The sequence below is a fragment of the Oncorhynchus nerka genome, linkage group LG2 (assembly GCF_034236695.1).
Source record: "Oncorhynchus nerka isolate Pitt River linkage group LG2, Oner_Uvic_2.0, whole genome shotgun sequence".
In the NCBI taxonomy this organism is placed as follows: Eukaryota; Metazoa; Chordata; class Actinopteri; order Salmoniformes; family Salmonidae; genus Oncorhynchus; species Oncorhynchus nerka.
Window position 1 is genome coordinate 34939596 of NC_088397.1, and position 17148 is coordinate 34956743.

The following is a 17148-nucleotide window of genomic DNA, read 5'->3' on the forward strand; positions in this document are numbered from 1 at the left end:
CCAACTCCAGTCAGCAGATGGCGATGTGCGTCTTTCAGGTGATTCTGCAACTGTGACGTATAGTCTAGTGGACGGGACGCTTCTTCAACATCAACAGCTAGTCAGCCACCTTGGTTCATTCTAACTTTATGGAGAAAGGTTTATTCAATAAATCTAGCAACTCCTCCCATACTGGGAAAATACAGGAATACACACTCAGAGCCTGGGCCCTGTTTACACCTCCAAGGTGCCCCCCTCACACAGGAATACACACTCAGAGCCTACGAGGCTTTTCTAAAAACTACACTTTGTGTGTTTCGCTCACCTCTTTTTTTTAAACTAGGTTTGAGATGTGGTATCCACTCAGCTCGCTGCCTCTCAGATCAAAGCTGGGTCCATCTTCTCCATTCTCAAAGTGTGGTCTCCCTGAGATCCCAAGTTTGAAGGATCCCTGGTGCACCATTTACCCAGGTCGCCAGGAGCGGTCACCAAGTGAAAATTAACATCCCCAAATGTGGTTAATTTCTTTCATATCAAACTCTGACTTGTGTGATAAGTTTTTCTTAAACTAAATCTTTATTCACTTAATAAGGGAGCAGGTCAATACAACATACACATATGAAGTGAATCAATTGAGTGCTCTACAGTAATGATGGCTGGTCGACAAATCACCCCCAGATGATTTGTTGAGAGCCCCGATACAAAAGTACAAAGATCTTTTACAGCCAAGATACACCCCTTTCAACCTACATGACCAACAATAGACGTATAGAACGGGTCACAAGGTTAAGATTTGTAAGAAAGGTACTTATAATTCACAGCAGACAGTATCTGCTGTAGAAACAGTACTCCTTGTGTAGAGACAAGGGTCTGGCCCTGAGGTCATCTCTCCCTGGTACCATATAGAACAGAAACATTAACTCATGCTCTGGAATGCCGTCTAAGTTTTATCACCCAAAAGACATTGTAAATCTCCTGTCAGTGTTATCTCCCAGAGGCTCATCCTCATTAGAACACACAGACACAATAGTTATTAAGAAGCCTCTATTCTGTTGCATAAAACAACCAACAATAAAACAATGGATGCAATAAAAGTATTATAACATAATGTTGCAATTTTTGCTCTCTCAGAGTCCACTGAAAGTTGACTAGTAACAACAAATGGGACATAAAAGTCACTTATTAAATATCGGTGATACTATCAACAATAGCAGTGTGCGTTTTCCTTATTTCCTTCATCTTGTTTAATTGTTGCCATGCACCTGCAAATAAGATTGCTCAGATGTGCGAGTGCCTTTTGAATTTTACATTTTACACTTTCACCCACCAATTTTACAATTTCACCCACCATGAGAGCCACTAAATCTGCCCAAGAAGAGGCAAACAAAAGAAAAACCCACAACAAACTTAAAGACAGGAAACAAACCAAAATAGTAACTAGTAAACAGAGTAAACAGTAACAGCCAACAAAAGAACTGGTGTAACACATACTGACTAATGAGGTGACACCAATCAGTGCGCCCTAACGACCTCAAAGTCCAACCTCAAAACATAAATGGAAAAACCAAAGCCAGTAACACCTTCCCCCTTTAAGACAACAACAATTATATCCTATATTTTTGTTGGAAAAGTTTGCGCACCACCAACAGAAAACAACTTCCATTTCACATTATAATCAACTACAATGCTTCACCTTCAACAATATTAACATGGTGTCTACTGGCTGTCAACAATTAAAAACAAGAAAAAAACATTTATTTCCAAATAATAATATACAATAGTATTATTTCTCACCTTTTTCTTTCTATAGAATCCTAAAACAAATTTAGCAAAAAAACTCCACTAGCTTCTAGAACTCTCATCTTCCTAAAACTCACTAGCTTCTTGAACTGTCGTCCCCTTCGAACGAGCCCAAACAAAACTCATCTCCAATACGGAAAAACTTGCAGTCAAAATAAATTGTGATGCACTGGCTAAAAGCAAAACACAAAACTTTGACTGCCCACCCTTGAGACAATCAGCAACCAAATACTCATTCTACAATGTTTGATATAATGAAAAAACTCCTTCATGCATGTATTTTCTGATGTTTAATCAGATATCTTTTATCAGAGTATCTCTTGTCACATTGATCACAGCTATAAGGTTTCTCTCCTGTATGTGTTCTCTGGTGTGATATCAGATGGCTTGACTGAGTAAAACTTTTCCCACATTGAGTACAGCTATAAGGATTATTTCCTGTGTGTGTTCTCTGGTGAGTAGTTAGCTGGCTAGATGTAGTAAAATTCTTCCCACATTGAGCACAGCTATGAGGTTTCTCTCCTGTGTGTGTTCTCTGGTGTGCTATCAAGTGGCTTGACTGAGTAAAATGCTTCCCACATTGATCACAGCTATAAGGTTTCTCTCCTGTGTGTGTTCTTTGGTGTGATATCAGGGTGTGTGGCCAAGAAAAACTCTTCCCACATTGACTACAGCTATACGATTTCTCTCTTGTGTGTGTTCTCTGATGTGATTTCAGGGTATGTGGCTGAGTAAAACTCTTCCCACATTGACCACAGCAATAAGGTTTCTCTCCTGTGTGTGTTCTCTGGTGTACCAACAGATTGTTAAATGTCGTGTAACTCTTCCCACATTCATCACAGCTACAGGGTTTCTCTCCTGTGTGTGTTCTCTGGTGTGATTTTAATTGTCCTAAGAGAAGAAAACTCTTTCCACAGTCAGAGCAGCTAAAAGGTTTCTCTCCTGTATGGATTTTCTGATGTACTTTAACGACTTTTGAGGAGGTGAAACTCTTCCCACAATGAGCACAGCTATAGGGTTTAACTCCTGTGTGTGTTCTCTGGTGGGATATCAGGATGGTTGACTGAGTAAAACTCTTCCCACATTGAGTACAGCTATAAGGTTTCTCTCCTGTGTGTGTTCTCTGGTGTGATATCAGGCTGGTTGACTGAGTAAAACTCTTCCCACATTGAGTACAACCAAAAGGTTTCTCTCCTGTGTGGATTCTCTGATGCATTGCAAAGCCTGATGAGGTGAATCTCTTCCCACAATCAGAGCAGCAGTGAGTCCTCTTCCCTTTGGATCTCTGCTGGTGTTTCTTGAGGTGTTCTAATGTGGAGAGACTCTTCTTTGCCTTGTCAGCATCATGAGGTTGTTGAGGCTCCCCAGAGGATCCACAATAGTCCCGTCTCTCTCCTGTGTGAACAACAAAGTCAGACAGGCGGTTAAAGGCCCACAACAGCAGAAATCCACTGTAAAAGGTGATGCCGACAGCATAGCCATTACGTTGTACAACAATTGACGTCTGTAATGAATGTTACAATTATTTAACAAATGTCTTAAAATGAGAAAGAACAGTCATATTTTCATCTTGTTTTCACATTAGCAGTAACATTGATTATTGTAGGCTAGGAAAAAGTTATTAAAGTTGTTGAAATCCTAAGCAGTGTGCCAAATTACTTTTGGTTTCCAATATAGGACTCTTTCTGTGTTTGCTGAAATTGCGCCACGAGGGCGATGCACACGCAATTTGATTGCAGAAACTCCTCCATGCTAACGAGGAAACCGCTAGTTTGGATGTAGCATATCTGCCTGGAGCAAAAATGGTGAGCAAAGATTTGTTTTTCACAAATGTATTCTGAATATTACAGCGCACGATCAGGATGCTACTCAAGGAAACTCACAATAACTTCTTCAGTCTATTTGAACTCACATTCTTAAGCCTAGGGGTCCCGTTGAAGTGAAACTGCGGGGCGCACAATTCAAATTTATAATCATAAAAATGATGGATATTAAACATTTAGGTACATATACAGTTGAAGTCGGAAGTTTACATACACCTTAGCCCGAAAAATTTAAACTCAGTTTTTTGACAATTCCTGACATTTAATCCAAGTAAAAATTCCCTGTTTTAGGTCAGTTAGGGTCACCACTTTATTTTAAGAATATGAAATGTCAGAATAATAGCAGAGAGAATGATTTATTTCAGCTTTTATTTCTTTCATCACATTCCCAGTGGGTCAGAAGTTTACATACACTCAATTAGTATTTGATAGCATGGCCTTTAAACTGTTTATCTTCGGTCAAACATTTCATGTAGCCTTCCACAAGCTTCCCATAATAAGTTGGGTGTATTTTGGCCCATTCCTCCTGACAGAGCTGGTGTAACTGAGTCAGGTTTGTAGGCCTCCTTGCTCGCACACGCCTTTTCAGTTCTGCCCACACATTTTCTATAAGATTGAGGTCAGGGCTTTGTGATGGCCACTCCAATACCTGGACTTTGTTGTCCTTAAGCCATTTTGCCTCATCTTATGGAAGTATGGTTGCGGTCATTGTCCATTTGGAAAACCCATTTGCGAACAAGCTTTAACTTCCTGAAATGTCTTTAGGTGTTGCTTCAATATATCCATATACTTTTCCTTCCTTCCCCCTTTTCCCTCCAAACATAACGATGGTCATTATGGCCAAGCAGTTCTGTCTTTGTTTCATCAGACCAGAGGACATTTCTCCACAAAGAACGATCTTTGTCCACATGTGCAGTTGCAAACCTGTTAAGAGAATTTTTATCAATAATGACTAATTATGTATACATTTCAATCAGGACTGACTAATCAGAATACTATTATGTTACTGTATATGTACTAATCAGAATACTATTATGTTACTGTATATGTACTAATCAGAATACTATTATGTTACTGTATATGTATGAATTTTATTTTTAATCCTAGTACTGAATATAATGTGTGTAAATATAATCAAGAATTAGAACAATGACTGTCTGCTCCTTGGTAGAAATGAATTAACTATATCACCAGTCTGGCTAGAAGGCTTATCTACACAAGCATGACCTTGGCTCGGTCATATATTATCTTAAATAGGGAGAGACATGTGAGAACCATACAGCCATTGTACTACAGCGGAGATAACATGAGCTAGTACTGAAACTAATGACGTCATTTTCAGTTTATAACCTGTGGTAAAATGTGTAAGGAGCAGTACTCTCGTGAATAAAATCTGCTGTTTGACTTTAAGACTGGGCTCTGTCCATTTTTATAAAATAAGGGTCATACAAATCCTTATGAATTGACAGAGTGTTTAATTTTAATTGGGTGTTAAAACATAGAGGAATTTAATTTCTGCAACAAAACCGTAGTCTGGCTTTTTTATGGCGCTTTTGGAGCAGTGGCTTCTTCCTTGCTGAGCGGCCTTTCAGGTTACGTCGATATAGGACTCATTTTACTGTGGATATAGATACTTTTGTACTTGTTTCCTCCAGCATCTTCACAAGGTCCTTTGCTGTTGTTCTGGGATTGATTTGCACTTTTCGAAACCAAAGTACGTTCATCTCTAGAAGACAGAACGCGTCTCCATCCTGAGCGGTATGACGGCTGCGTGGTCCCATGGTGTTTACACTTGCGAACTATAGTTTGTACAGATGAACGTGGTACCCTCAGGCACTTGGACATTGCTCCCTAGGATGAACCAGACTTGTGGAGGTCTACATTTGTTTTCTGAGGTCTTGGCTGATTTCTTTAGATTTACCCATGATGTCAAGCAGAGAGGCACTGAGTTTGAAGGTAGGCCATGAAATACATCCCCAGCCATGACACCATTTTCTGGAATTTTCCAAGCTGTTTAAAGGCACAGTCAACTTAGTGTATGTAAACTTCTGACCCACTGGAATTGTGATTCAGTTAATTATAAGTGAAATAATCTGTCTGTAAAAAATTGTTGAGTAATCCACTTGTTCAACATGCAGACAAAGGAATCCAAAAAGATACCACTAAACTTTGTTTCAACAAGTCAAAATATGTTTCTATTTACTCCTCAGATACTCTAAATGTAATCAAACTTTAATATTTCTTACGGAAAGAAGTATGTTCAATAGGAAACCGATTTTAGCAGGTGCGTCCTGTCTTCATGTCGCGCGTGCAAACACGAATTTCCACAACTGTGTCCCTGAACTAAAACTGATATTTCTTATTAGTTTTGGAAGTTACAAGCCTGAAACCTTGAAACTGCCTTCCGGGTTGGAGCGAGCAGTCGCATCCGCACACTTCGGTCTGCAGGTAGTATAACTTTTCATTACATTTCATTACATTTCATTATAGTACAACGGTTTGATTTGTCTAATCTTAGCAATTTCTTCTTAGCTAGCTACATAGCCGTCTTTGTATCAAAGATAATTGCGTAATTATCGTATTTCGTCGTCCTAACGTATCTGCCCAGCAGCTAGCCAGCTAGCTAACGCCCACCGTCTACATAGCTAGCTACATAACCGTCTCTGTATCAAAGATAATTGTGTAGATAATTGTGTAGTCTAGAGCGATTTTCTAGGTTACCTAGCCAGCTATTGTCGTTCTTTTAACGCAACGTAACGTAATCAACACTGCTAGCTAGCTAGCCAGCTAGCCCCTGAATCAACAACGCAGCCAGCTATTTGTCGTCCTTAACGTAGGAGACACTGCTAGCTAGCCAACAGCTAGCCAACGTCTACCGATTAGAACTCAACAACCCGGACGCATTCCGCCTCGCTCCACAGGTAGTATCACATTTTCATTTCATTTCATTACAGTACAACGGTTTGATTTGTTTGATCGTAGCTAGCTACATAGCTAGCTACATAGCAGTCTCTGTATCAAAGATAATTGTGTAGTCTAGAGCGATTTTCTAGGTTACCTAGCCAGCTATTGTCGTTCTTTTAACGCAACGTAACGTAATCAACACTGCTAGCTAGCCAGCTAGCCCCCTAATCAACAACGCAGCCACTGCCAGCTAGCCTACAAAGTCAACAACGCAGCCACTGCCAGCTAGCCTACTTCAGCAGTACTGTATCATTTTTAATCATTTTAGTCAATAAGATTCTTGCTACGTAAGCTCAACTTTCTGAACATTCGAGACGTGTAGTCCACTTGTCATTCCAATCTCCTTTGCATTAGCGTAGCCTCTTCTGTAGCCTGTCAACTATGTGTCTGTCTATCCCTGTTCTCTCCTCTCTGCACAGACCATACAAACGCTCCACACCGCGTGGCCGCGGCCACCCTAATCTGGTGGTCCCAGCGCGTACGACCCACGTGGAGTTCCAGGTCTCCGGTAGCCTCTGGAACTGCCGATCTGCGGCCAACAAGGCAGAGTTCATCTCAGCCTATGCCTCCCTCCAGTCCCTCGACTTCTTGGCACTGACGGAAACATGGATCACCACAGATAACACTGCTACTCCTACTGCTCTCTCTTCGTCCGCCCACGTGTTCTCGCACACCCCGAGAGCTTCTGGTCAGCGGGGTGGTGGCACCGGGATCCTCATCTCTCCCAAGTGGTCATTCTCTCTTTCTCCCCTTACCCATCTGTCTATCGCCTCCTTTGAATTCCATGCTGTCACAGTTACCAGCCCTTTCAAGCTTAACATCCTTATCATTTATCGCCCTCCAGGTTCCCTCGGAGAGTTCATCAATGAGCTTGATGCCTTGATAAGCTCCTTTCCTGAGGACGGCTCACCTCTCACAGTTCTGGGCGACTTTAACCTCCCCACGTCTACCTTTGACTCATTCCTCTCTGCCTCCTTCTTTCCACTCCTCTCCTCTTTTGACCTCTCCCTCTCACCTTCCCCCCCTACTCACAAGGCAGGCAATATGCTCGACCTCATCTTTACTAGATGCTGTTCTTCCACTAACCTCATTGCAACTCCCCTCCAAGTCTCCGACCACTACCTTGTATCCTTTTCCCTCTCGCTCTCATCCAACACTTCCCACACTGCCCCTACTCGGATGGTATCGCGCCGTCCCAACCTTCGCTCTCTCTCCCGCTACTCTCTCCTCTTCCATCCTATCATCTCTTCCCTCTGCTCAAACCTTCTCCATCTCCTGATTCTGCCTCCTCAACCCTCCTCTCCTCCCTTTCTGCATCTTTTGACTCTCTATGTCCCCTATCCTCCAGGCCGGCTCGGTCCTCCCCTCCCGCTCCGTGGCTTTGACGACTCATTGCGAGCTCACAGAACAGGGCTCCGGGCAGCCGAGCGGAAATGGAGGAAAACTCGCCTCCCTGCGGACCTGGCATCCTTTCACTCCCTCCTCTCTACATTTTCCTCTTCTGTCGCTGCTGCTAAAGCCACTTTCTACCACTCTAAATTCCAAGCATCTGCCTCTAACCCTAGGAAGCTCTTTGCCACCTTCTCCTCCCTCCTGAATCCTCCTCCCTCCTGAATCCCCCTCCCCCCTCCTCCCTCTCTGCAGATGACTTCGTCAACCATTTTGAAAAGAAGGTCGACGACATCCGATCCTCGTTTGCTAAGTCAAACGACACCGCTGGTTCTGCTCACACTGCCCTACCCTGTGCTCTGACCTCTTTCTCCCCTCTCTCTCCAGATGAAATCTCGCGTCTTGTGACGGCCGGCCGCCCAACAACCTGCCCGCTTGACCCTATCCCCTCCTCTCTTCTCCAGACCATTTCCGGAGACCTTCTCCCTTACCTCACCTCGCTCATCAACTCATCCCTGACCGCTGGCTACGTCCCTTCCGTCTTCAAGAGAGCGAGAGTTGCACCCTTCTGAAAAAAACCTACACTCGATCCCTCCGATGTCAACAACTACAGACCAGTATCCCTTCTTTCTTTTCTCTCCAAAACCCTTGAACGTGCCGTCCTTGGCCAGCTCTCCCGCTATCTCTCTCAGAATGACCTTCTTGATCCAAATCAGTCAGGTTTCAAGACTAGTCATTCAACTGAGACTGCTCTTCTCTGTATCACGGAGGCGCTCCGCACTGCTAAAGCTAACTCTCTCTCCTCTGCTCTCATCCTTCTAGACCTATCGGCTGCCTTCGATACTGTGAACCATCAGATCCTCCTCTCCACCCTCTCCGAGTTGGGCATCTCCGGCGCGGCCCACGCTTGGTTGCGTCCTACCTGACAGGTCGCTCCTACCAGGTGGCGTGGCGAGAATCCGTCTCCTCACCACATGCTCTCACCACTGGTGTCCCCCAGGGCTCTGTTCTAGGCCCTCTCCTATTCTCGCTATACACCAAGTCACTTGGCTCTGTCATAACCTCACATGGTCTCTCCTATCATTGCTATGCAGACGGCACACAATTAATCTTCTCCTTTCCCCCCTCTGATGACCAGGTGGCGAATCGCATCTCTGCATGTCTGGCAGACATATCAGTGTGGATGACGGATCACCACCTCAAGCTGAACCTCGGCAAGACGGAGCTGCTCTTCCTCCCGGGGAAGGACTGCCCGTTCCATGATCTCGCCATCACGGTTGACAACTCCACTGTGTCCTCCTCCCAGAGCGCTAAGAACCTTGGCGTGATCCTGGACAACACCCTGTCGTTCTCAACTAACATCAAGGCCGCAGCCCATCTGGTGTTCAACCAAGCCATAGGAACTGAATCCTGGGAGCTAATATTAAGTATGCCCTTTCTCTTGCAATTCTAAGTCTCTCTCAAAAATAAATATGTTTTGTTTTTCTTTAGATTTTATCCTACCATATCTATTGGGTTATTCTCCTACATTATTTTTTACATTTCTACAAACTTCAAAGTGTTTTCTTTCCAATGGTACCAATTAAATACATATCCTGGCTTCAGGGCCTGAGCAAAAGGCAGTTTACTTTGGGCACGTCATTCAGACAGGAAGTGGAGAAAAAAGGGGCCTAGCCCTAAGAATTAAGCTCTGTCTATTCACTAGTTCACCAACGTGGGGGAAAACTCAGGGGAGTAACCTCCATTTCCAGGTTGCTTATGAGTGCATTTCACATTACTTTGGATTATAATTGTGAAGCTCGCTTCAATCTCCTGCTTAATATGTTTGTGTTATTGTCGCAAATCAACTGCTTTAAACTTTAAAAAACACTTCAACAAGTAAAATGTACTTTGGCTAGCTTTGCCATCACCCTGACAATGAGGGTTTGTAATTGTTTGCCAAATTGGCACATAACTTCACCTAACAATAATATAGACCTACTGTAAGACCCATAACGTCACCTAACAATAACACAGATCTACAGTAGGACCCATAACATCACCTAACAATAACACAGATCTACTGTAGGACTCATAACATAACAATAACATAGACCTACTGTAAGACCCATAACGTCACCTAACAATAACACAGATCTACTGTAGGACCCATAACATCACCTAACAATAACACAGATCTACTGTAGGACCCATAACACCACCTAACAATAACATAGATCTACTATAGGACCCATAACGTGACCTAATAATAACATAGACCAACTGTAGGACCCATAAGGTCACCAAACAACAAATATACCGTGATGTTTGTCAATTGACACCGATTCAGAAAGTGATTTCTTGAATCAGCTGATGATAGTTGAACATGTGACTGTAACTAAACAGCTACAGTATTAAGAATGATGTGAAATTTCTGAAGAACCACGTTAATGACAGTATCCATTTGGCTGTTGTCAATCAACTTCAGATGACTCTCAGTTAAAACCATTGGATTTAGCAAACTCTGAAATGATGTAGGATTTCTGTGCCCATGAAAACTGTTTTCCCAGCGTAACATAAGAGACACTAAATGATAGGTAGTTCAAGTGCATTTCAGAGATCTGAATACAAAAAACTGTCTGACAACAAGATCCCGTATTTAAGATGACTTCTTATCCTCTGCAAAAATAGCCTAAAGCGGCGTCTGTCCCGAACTCACTGGAAGGGGAAACTGAGGGCCCAGAATATTTTATACAATATCGCAAGCTTGCTATCGCGAGTTTCGGCCGGCCCAGTTGATAGAATGTTTCAAGTTCGTGCAGCCAATGTGATTTATAGGATATTTATTTTTTATCCTGATATTTTCTACCTGCAATGTTTTTATTTTTTGGCTTTATGTAGGCTATTTTTACATAGTTGGCAATGGCAAAATTTACTTTTAGATTTGTATAATTTTCTTCTTCTGGTTAGGTTATATTGATGACTGGCTCCCTTTAGTAATTTGTGTATCTGTAATTATTTAATCAAACAGCGTGCTTAAAGCATCAGACAAGTTATGTACATATAGTTGATTTTATAAAAACACATGGGGCGATTGGTAGAAAAACAGATGACTCTTGGTTGACCAATATTTATTTTAGTTGGGGACAGCACTAGAACATGAATTTGGGGTTCCCGAGTGGCGCAGCGGTCTAAGACAATGCATCTCAGTGCTCGAGGAGTCACTACAGACACAGCCTGGATTCGAACCAGGCTATAACAACCGGGCCGTGATTGGGAGTCCCATAGGGCGGCGCACAATTGGCAAAGTGTCATCCGGGTTAGGCAGTCCGTCTATAAGAATTTGTTTTTAACTGACTTGCCTAGTTAAATAAAGGTTATATTTAAAAAGAAAAAAAAAATGTTTTTATGACAAACCGTTTTTTTTTACAAAGATGTCAAAGGAACCAACTTTGAGAAGGGTTTAAAGCAAAGGTTCCAAACCAATTCATAAATGTAATTGAATCTAGGTATGTTTTGTAATTGAATCTAGGTATGTTTCACCTTTAATGTAATTTAATCTAGGTATGTTTAATGTAACGGAATCTAGGTATGTTTTGCCTTTAATGTAATTGAATCTAGGTATGTTTCGCCTTTAATGTAATGGAATCTAGGTATGTTTTGCCTTTATTGTAATGGAATCTATGTATGTTTAATGGCATGGAATCTAGGTATGTTTAATGTAATGGAATAAAAATAATTATCTGAATATATATCTAAGAAATCTCGGTGCTCAAAGCTTCACATGGAACCACAGTAACCACAGTAAAACGTTGGATAACATTCACAACATGGAACAACAGTAACCATAGTAACACATTGGCTAACATTCAAGGCGACAGACGTACTTACAAGCCCTTAACCAAAAAGAAGTCAAGAAAAATAAGTGTTTAGTAAAAAATACAAAATAAAAGTAACAAATAATTAAACAGCAGCAGTAAAATAACAATAGCGAGGCTATATACAGGGAGAACCAGTACAGAGTCTATGTGCGGGGGCACCGGTTAGTTGAGGTTATGTAGGTAGAGTTATAAATGCCTATAAATGTTAAACTGTCGTACACCATCAGAATCCAAAATATACGCTTTTTTTTACTCAGTATATACACCGAATAAAAGGAGCAAGCAGGTATGATTTTCTCTTTCATTTTGAGCCCTTGGGAAGAAGGCACCCGAGCCTACCCTGCTAACGGGTTCCCAATAGATAACACAACCACAAAGTGCATGAAAGCATGAGGTGTGGCTAACGTTTGCACGCTTTCGCTAGCTACCAAGCTAGCATACAAACTCGGTTGCACAGAGTAGATCCTCCCTATGATGTTGAGAAATAGTGCATTGTGGGTAGTGTAGAAGACCCCTCTTTCACAGTGCTGCTACTCTCTGTTAATTATCTGAGTCACTTTAAGTGATTTCTTCAAGAAACAACTACTGTTTGCCCCTCTAAGACTACATATTGGGCTAATCTAATAGGAAATATTGAGGACTACAATATTTCAGGCATTGTCATTGGATGCGTTTGATCAATTGTTAACGTTGTGTTGACGGTCCACTCTTGATGTTCTACACATTACAGTGAAGCTTCAGCCATTCCTACAGAACAACATTAAAGTGTAGAACCCCTTTACTGCATATTGGTTCAAAGACTGTAGAGACGGTACTTACTGGTATTAAACAGATCTCCAACCTCCTCTTCTTCCTCCAATGTGACAGTCATCTCCCCCTCCTCCTCCTCCTCTTTCACTCCAAAAACTGCATCCTCTTCTCTCTCTTCCTCCTCTTCTTTTACTGTAACATGCTCCTCTTTCACTCTGAACGCATCTTCCTCTTCTTTCACTGTAACGTCTTTCTCTTCTTCTTTCACAGTAACAGCCTCGCCCTCTACTTGTTTTTGTATTGTAACAGCCTCCTTTTCCTTCTCCTCTTTCACAAGAACTTCTTTCTCCGTCCAGCAGACCTCTTCTTTATCAGAAGGAGAGTAGCTTAGTGAACTCATGGCCGGGGGATGTTAGCTAGCTAGCTAGCATTAGCGACTAGCCTAGTTCTAAGTTAATTTAGCAAACCAGCTAGCTGACAAACAACGTACAAATATAATCAAATGGGCCAACAAGTACATATGACAGAAGTGTGTTTAATACACAGCGACTAATATACACCAAAAACAGTGTAAAGATCGTGAATGTTGTAGCTATGTTTGCTAGAAAGCTACCGAGGTGTCTGACTAGCTGTTGTTATTGAAGGAGCGTCCACTAGATTATACGTCATACTGGCAGCGTCGCCTGAACCTAAAAGACGCACATCGCCATCTGCTGACTGGAGTGGGCAATGCAGTTGAGGAACCAAAGGTTAATTTCTGATTTATTCCAGAAAAGTGTAATATTATATTAAATCGTTCAAAGAGAATCATGTGTTGATTGATTCGTATTTAATGAGTGAGCATTTAAAACAAACTTTACACCCCACTACATATTTGCATTGAACCATACTTCTGACCTGGATCATTTTGACCCCAGAGGCATATCTTTTATCATAGCCAAAAATGTGGTTTATTCAAATCTTCCAATTTCTCATGACTTTGTCAATCAACTTGTTCTTAATAAATCTAAATCATGGTTTAGTGTTTCTGTATCAATATGGACTTTTAACAAGTTAAAATCCTTTGGAGTCATTTTGACCCCAGCCAAAAGCACCGTTGATAAATAGATTTCTTTCAAAGAAAAATGTAATCACATTTTATTGGTCAAATACACGTGTTTAGCAGATGTTATTGTGGGTGTTATGAAATGCTTGTGGTTTTAGCTCCGACAGTGCAGTAATATCTAACAAGTAATATCTAACAATTTCACAAAATATACCCAATACACACACATCTAAGTATTTGAATCTAGGTTTCTCTGTAGACATGATCCATCCCATCAGAGGGTGGAGGACCACCTGTATCAGTGGTTTTGACCAGATAGACACCTGCAGACACACAGTATAGTGCTTCTCATGTACTCTAATAAGATTGGACTTTTCTATTCCACGTATCACATGACTGTGCTCCTGTTATTAAGGATCCCAATTAGTTCCTGCCAAGGCAGCAGCTACTCTTCCTGTGGTTTATTAAGGATCCCCATTAGTTCCTTCCAAGGCAGCAGCTATTCTTCCTGGTGTTTATTTTGGATCCCCATTAGTTCCTGCCAAGACAGCAGCTACTCTTCCTGGGGGTTATTATGGATCTCCATTAGTTCCTGCCAAGTAAGGTCAGCGAGCATACCAGCCTGCCTGAACTGCCCCTGAATTAACAGGTATAAATGATGGGTTATAAACTAACAGGTATAAATGATGGGTTATGAATTAACAGGTATAAATGATGGGTTATGAATTAACAGGTATAAATGATGGGTTATGAATTAACAGGTATAAATTATGGGTTATGAATTAACAGGTATTTTACATTTGCAATTATTCAAATATTTTCAAGTACATTTCATCAGAGCAACATGATAATTAATGATTTCTGAACAACCATTTTTTATTTAATGTCTATTAAGTGTATCTTATCAACTTTATTTCAACTGGTGATATTTCATTATAGAGAATATAACATGACAATACATGACATCTAAGTAGCAGTATATGATTATGGACTAACAGTCTAACAGTATGAAGGACACAACTCATGGTATTCTGGGTAAACAGTGAGAGACTAGGTCAAATCAAATCAAATGTATTTATCACCATATTCTTATCGGCAGACTCAATAGCCTCGGTTTCTCGGATGACTGCCTTGCCTGGTTCACCAATTACTTTGCAGACAGAGTTCAGTGTGTCAAATCGGAGGGCATGCTGTCCGGTCCTCTGGCAGTCTCTATGGGGGTGCCACAGGGTTCAATTCTCGGGCCGACTCTTTTCTCTGTATATATCAATGATGTTGCTCTTGCTGCGGGCGATTCCCTGATCCACCTCTACGCAGACGACACCATTCTATATACTTTCGGCCCGTCATTGGACACTGTGCTATCTAACCTCCAAACGAGCTTCAATGCCATACAGCACTCCTTCCGTGGCCTCCAACTGCTCTTAAACGCGAGTAAAACCAAATGCATGCTTTTCAACCGATCGCTGCCTGCACCCGCATGCCCGACTAGCATCACCACCCTGGATGGTTCCGACCTTGAATATGTGGACATCTATAAGTACCTAGGTGTCTGGCTAGACTGTAAACTCTCCTTCCAGACTCACATCAAACATCTCCAATCGAAAATCAAATCAAGAGTCGGCTTTCTATTCCGCAACAAAGCCTCCTTCACTCACGCCGCCAAGCTTACCCTAGTAAAACTGACTATCCTACCGATCCTCGATTTCGGCGATGTCATCTACAAAATGGCTTCCAACACTCTACTCAGCAAACTGGATGCAGTCTATCACAGTGCCATCCGTTTTGTCACCAAAGCACCTTATACCACCCACCACTGCGACTTGTATGCTCTAGTCGGCTGGCCCTCGCTACATATTCGTCGCCAGACCCACTGGCTCCAGGTCATCTACAAGTCCATGCTAGGTAAAGCACTGCCTTATCTCAGTTCACTGGTCACGATGGCAACACCCATCCGTAGCACACGCTCCAGCAGGTGTATCTCACTGATCATCCCTAAAGCCAACACCTCATTTGGCCGCCTTTCGTTCCAGTACTCTGCTGCCTGTGACTGGAACGAACTGCAAAAATCGCTGAAGTTGGAGACTTTTATCTCCCTCACCAACTTCAAACATCAGCTATCCGAGCAGCTAACCGATCGCTGCAGCTGTACATAGTCTATTGGTAAACAGCCCACCCATTTTCACCTACTTCATTCCCATACTGTTTTTTTATTTATTTATTTACTTTTCTGCTCTTTTGCACACCAATATCTCTACCTGTACATGACCATCTGATCATTTATCACCCCAGTGTTAATCTGCAAAATTGTATTATTCACCTACCTCCTCATGCCTTTTGCACACATTGTATATAGACTGCCCATTTTTTTTCTACTGTGTTATTGACTTGTTAATTGTTTACTCCATGTGTAACTCTGTGTTGTCTGTTCACACTGCTATGCTTTATCTTGGCCAGGTCGCAGTTGCAAATGAGAACTTGTTCTCAACTAGCCTACCTGGTTAAATAAAGGTGAAATAAAAAAATAAAATAAAATAAAATGTTAATGCGAGGGTAGCGAAATGCTTGTGCTTCTAGTTCCGACATTGCAGTAATAACCAATGAGTAATCTAACCTAACAATTCCACAACTACTACCTTATATACACAAGTGTGAAGGGAATATGTGAATGGTTAGGAAACAATATGTCATGTTTTACTCATACCTCAGCCAGCATTGTGAATGGTGAGGAAATAATATGTCATATTTTACTCGTACCTCAGTCAGCATTGTGAATGGTGTCTGATGCAGTGACATACTAGACCATGGCAGTAAATCTAATACTTAGTGGTTTTTAGTCATGCATGAAAGTCTGTGGTGGTTCTGTGGTTATAAGTTAATGACTTTGGAATACATTTCTGGCCATGCTGGCAGGGTCTGAATCAAATGTCCACCTGGTACACTGGCAGGGTCTGAATCAAACCCAATCTCCACCTGGCACACTAGCAGGGTCTGAATAAAATGTCCACCTGGTACACTGACAGGGTCTGAATCAAACCCAATGTCCACCTGGCACACTGACAGGGTCTGAATCAAACCCAATGTTAAGGGGAGGGAAGATTGGTCAAGAGGGTGATGATTATTGTTGTTCTACTGCCTGATTGTTATGCAACAACACTTTTTACAAAAGCTTTGTTAAAGAACAAGTTGTTGTTTGTGTCACACTGCTTTGCTTTATCTTGGCCAGGTCGCAGTTGTAAATGAGAACTTGTTCTCAACTGGCCTACCTGGTTAAATAAAGGTTCATTTTTTTTGTATTTTTAAATGTTTTTACAACATTAACAATGTCTACACTGTATTTCTGATCAATTTTATGTTATTTTAATGGACAATTTTTTTAAATGTTCTTTCAAAATCTAGGACACTTCTTAATGACCCCAAACCTTTGTTACACCATGTAGGAGCAGTATAGACATAGTCTGTTCATTATATACATCTTCATGATGTATTGTTACACCATGTAGGAGCAGTATAGACCTACAGTAGCTGGCCACTTGTT

At 41.6% G+C, this 17148-nt stretch overlaps 1 protein-coding gene and 2 pseudogenes across 1 annotated transcript in view; all 3 read right to left on the reverse strand.

The window, feature by feature from the left end:
* LOC135572436 (uncharacterized) overlaps positions 1-17148 on the reverse strand; it is a 243011-nt gene that overhangs the window by 137429 nt on the left and 88434 nt on the right. The gene's annotated exons all lie outside the window — the stretch shown is intronic.
* LOC115134767 (nuclear factor erythroid 2-related factor 2-like) overlaps positions 1-17148 on the reverse strand; it is a 215096-nt pseudogene that overhangs the window by 124463 nt on the left and 73485 nt on the right.
* On the reverse strand, positions 533-13228 carry LOC115118487 (zinc finger and SCAN domain-containing protein 2-like; annotated as a pseudogene).